The sequence below is a fragment of the Stylophora pistillata genome, chromosome 9 (assembly GCF_964205215.1).
Source record: "Stylophora pistillata chromosome 9, jaStyPist1.2, whole genome shotgun sequence".
Lineage (NCBI taxonomy): Eukaryota > Metazoa > Cnidaria > Anthozoa > Scleractinia > Pocilloporidae > Stylophora > Stylophora pistillata.
The window spans coordinates 19,852,701-19,857,249 of NC_142527.1; positions in this window are offsets into that span (position 1 = coordinate 19,852,701).

The following is a 4,549-nucleotide window of genomic DNA, read 5'->3' on the forward strand; positions in this document are numbered from 1 at the left end:
TGCGACATAATGGCCAAGTTCCCACTTGCCGCAAATGTAATTGTTCTGGACACTTTGCCAATGGCTGCCCCAAAAAGATTTGCTTCAATTGCGAAGGCATTGGCCACGAGGCGTCAGAGTGTCACGCCCAGTTCTATGCTGAATATGTAAAGAGGAAGGCCACTTGGGGATCAATTGTGATTACTCTTGGGTCTTTCCACTCACTCACTGCGCCGAAACCGATGAAACGGATGAAGTAAACATTGATGTATCAGACGACCATGGTTCTATTGACGAAAATGCTCCACTTGCCTCTGTTCTTCTTCCACCAAAACGATCTTCTGAAAATTTTCTTCCGCCAAATCCGCCCATCAACGAAGAACTTGCTGAGAATTTGCCTCCCGTCTCCTCCCCGCCTGACGACTTCAATGAAACTGATCAATCTTCTTAACCGGAACAACCTTCTCAACTTGAACATTTCAACGAGACTCAGCCACCCTCTCAACCTGAACAGTCTGAGCAACATTCTCAACCCGAAAAGCCTTCGCAACACTCTCAACCTGAACAGCAACACTCTCAACCCGAACTGCCCTCGCACAATCTCTCTGAACAATCTTCTCAACCGTCATCCGTCTCATCTGATTCCCCTATTCTGGATACTCATGGTTTCATTGCTCCCAAACCCATCAAGCCGTCATCCTGTCGCACACCTGCTCGCTTGCCTGATCTGTCCCTTGTCTGCATTTGTAAACCTACCACACCTACGCTCACCACTGCAAGGTCACGCTCATCGATACCTGTTCCTACCGCAGCTTCGTATACCTCTGAAACCGAAAATGACATGGAAACCACCCATGATCTCAAAAGAAAATCATCCGATGTATCTCCAAGTCGAAAGGAAACTACCCCCACGGAAAACAAAAAAGGAAAAAATAGACACTCTAAAAAGTCCAAGTAAGTTTCTATTTTCTTAAGTGAGTATTTTTTAATAGTTAAGAGTTAATTCAAACTCTTAACTATTAATGCAAGGGGGCTAGCAAACCCCTTTACCTACAATTTCTTGTTTGATTTGATCCAGAAGTCCAACTGTGATGTCTGTTTTGTACAAGAAACGTTAATTCATTCCGAATCTACTATCAAATCTCTATCCCGTAGATGGCTGCGCCCTAGTTTTTGGTCCTCTGCCTCCGGGAAACAGGGTGGTGTAGTCACCTTGATTTCTTCAAAATGCTCAAACGAAATCGTATCTTGGAAGAAGGACTCACAAGGTCGTGTTGTCAGTGTTTTGATCAGGTGGAACGACTTTGATATTAATCTAGTCAATATCTACGCTCCTACCAATCCTACCGAACGGAAAAGTTTTTTTGTCTCGATTCATGAATTTTTTATTCCCTCCTCTGCGACTATCATCGGAGGAGATTTCAATTGTTACGACAACGCTCTCGATAAATTTGGTGGGAATATCTCCATACACAAAGACTACTAGTCTTTAAAAAGTGATTTCGCGCTTTCAGATGTTTGGAGAGATTTGCATCCAAGATCAAGCGAATTTACGTGGTTTAATTCTACACGGTCAATTGGGAGTAGACTTGACAAGTTTTTGATTTCGAAAGATTTATTATAGATCTAATATAGATCAATTCATAGATCAATATAGATCAATTTATAGATCAATTTCAATTTCTATAGCGCATTTCCATGTAAAATGCTCTAATGCGCTTTACAACACTGTGCGGGGGACTTTTCCAGACTGCCGGCGGCAGTTTACAATTAATAAAGGAGAAATTTTTACAGATGCCCCCTCCCCCCCTTCCCAGTAAACAGGCCAGACCACATCACAGTAATCTCGTGATGTGGGTTCTTTAACGTCCCTTGCCGAAATTAACTAATTGATAGGTGCAGGAGACGGGACCTCCGGCTTTACGTCCTATCCGAGAAGACGAAGCAATGTGAGTGAAGCGTCTTGCTTAAGGACACAACGTCAAGCCCCAGCCAGGACTTGAACCCGGGCCATCTGACCTAGAGTCCAGCGCACTGACCACTGGACTACTCACGCCTCACCCAAATTATCAATTATCACCCAAAATTACTCAATTATCACCCAAAGTTAAGTGTGACATTCGCCCTTGTTCGATATCAGACCACCATTTTGTTTTTCTTCCCTTAGATATTCCCACCGCTGTAAAACGCGGTCCAGGCGTTTGGTGTTTTAACAACTCTTTTTTGAACGATAAGGATTTTTGCGCTACTATAGAGAGACTGGTCGATGATCATGTACGTTTTTTATCTTGTTTTCCGTGACTCCAAGATTGGTGGGAGTTTTTAAAACAGTCTATTAAAGAAGAAAGGATCTCCTTCTCCCGCGAAAAGCGAAGACAATTGCAAAGAGACCAGGTGATTTTGACGAACAAGTTGATCCGTCTACGTTAAAGTTTAGTTGACGGAGACAATTCCGTTATCCCTTTAATTTCTGACACCGAATGTCGTTTGAAAGCACTTCGAACTAAACAAGTCGAAGGAATCATTATTCGTTGTAGAGCAGAATGGCTAGAGGAAGGCGAACGCCCCAGTCGGTACTTTTTTAATTTAGAAAGAATTGAAGCTAAACGATCCCACATCTCTTCGGTTTATGATTCTATCGGTATCCTCCCAAGAGGAGATCGAAAAAGCTCCTATCGATTTCTACACTCAGCTCTTTTCCGAAGAACCGATAGATGCTGCTCTTCAAGAAGATCTTTTATCTTCTCTATCACGGAAATTAACTTTTGATCAGGCGTCATCTTGTGAAGGCGAGATCTCTCTTGACGAACTTACTCTCGCTATCAAAAATATGAATACGAATAAATCGCCTGGCCCTGATGGCCTTTCGTTTGAATACTACGCTAGATTTTGGGATCGTTTGGCTCCACATTTATATCGAGTCTTAAATGCATGCTACGAACCGGAGAGATGTGCGATTCCATGAAGATGAGCAACACACGTGTTATTTTTAAGAAAGGAGATCGTAAGAATCTGAAAAGTTGGCGTCCGATTTTCCTCTTAAACGTTGATTATAAGATGTGCTCAAAAGTTCTCTCTCTTCGACTCTCTAAAGTTCTGGAATATATCGTTGACCCTGATCAAACTTGCTCTGTGCCCGGACGCAAAACTACTTCAAACTTACATTTACTTAGAGATATCTTAGATTACATCGACCGCACGAATGAAACGGCATTTTGCTCAGTTTAGATCAAGAGAAAGCCTTCGATCGCGTTAATCACACCTTTCTGCAAAGCCTCTTACCCCGTTTTGGTTTTGGCCCATCTTTTTGTTTTTGGATCAACACTTTATATAATGGGGCCAATATGCGTGTTATTGTTAATGAATGGGTAAGCGATGCGATTCCTTTGTCTCGTGGGGTAAGACAGGGGGATTCCCTGTCTCCCCTGCGCTATGTTTTGTGCGTTGAAACTCTCGCATGCAAAATCCGAAATAATCCTGAAATCGAAGGCTTTCTCCTTCCGGGCGCACATGGTCTCTGCTATAAAGTTGGAAATTATGCTGACGATACTACCTGTCTAGTGAAATCTTATCGCTCTCTGCAAGTTCTATTCAACATGATTAATATTTACGAGCGTGGCTCTGGGGCACGCCTTAATCTCACGAAAACAGAGGCCATGTTGTTGGGGGCGTGGCGTACGCGCGACGACCAACAACTTGGCCTCAAATGGATGACAAAAATTAAAATTCTAGGTGTTGTTTTCGGCCGCGATATTGAATTAGATAACTGGCAGCCAAAACTAGAGAAATTAGAAAAACATCTATATTTAATCCTGCTCTCTTTCTCTTGTCGGCCGATCACTCATCCTTAACACCCTCGGAATTACCAAGCTCCTACATCTCTCTACAGTTTTGTGTGTCCCAAAATGGGTAATTTCTAAGGTGAACGCTTTAATCTGGTCATTTGTCTGGGGTTGTCGAATTGAAACGGTTAGTCGAGCGTCCTGCCACCAATCTCTTAGCAGTGGCGGTCTCGGCATTTTGAATTTCCTGATCAAAGGTAAATCTCTTAAATTAGCCTCAGTAATTTCCAATCTAGATGATCGCGAATCAAAATCCTTTTATTTGGCCAGATATTTTCTAGGCTCTAGGCTTTCCTCCTGTCGCTCGGAGTGGAGCTCTCTTCCAGATAACTCCACCCCGAGTACACAGATCTTGACGCCCTATTATGAGAATGTTCTCTTGGCGCTCACCACTCTACGTGGGATTCTCTCCCGCACGGAGTGGTGCGATTTTGAATTTTCTTCCAAGAAATGTTATCGAACTCTCTTGAAGAAAAACTCCACATCTCCAATTCTTCATCGCCTATGGACTCCCTTCCTTCCGATTGACTTTAATCTTGACAAATTTTGGAATTTAGTACGAGATGACTTTTCTGAAAATTATAAGAAGGACATACTCTGGAAAATTGTACTTCGCGCTATTAAGGTCCGCGATTCTCTAAAGAATTGGGGATATATCGACTCAGATAAGTGTGCCTTCTGTTCCTGTAAAGAAACTATAGATCACTGTTTTCTCAATTGCCCCCGTG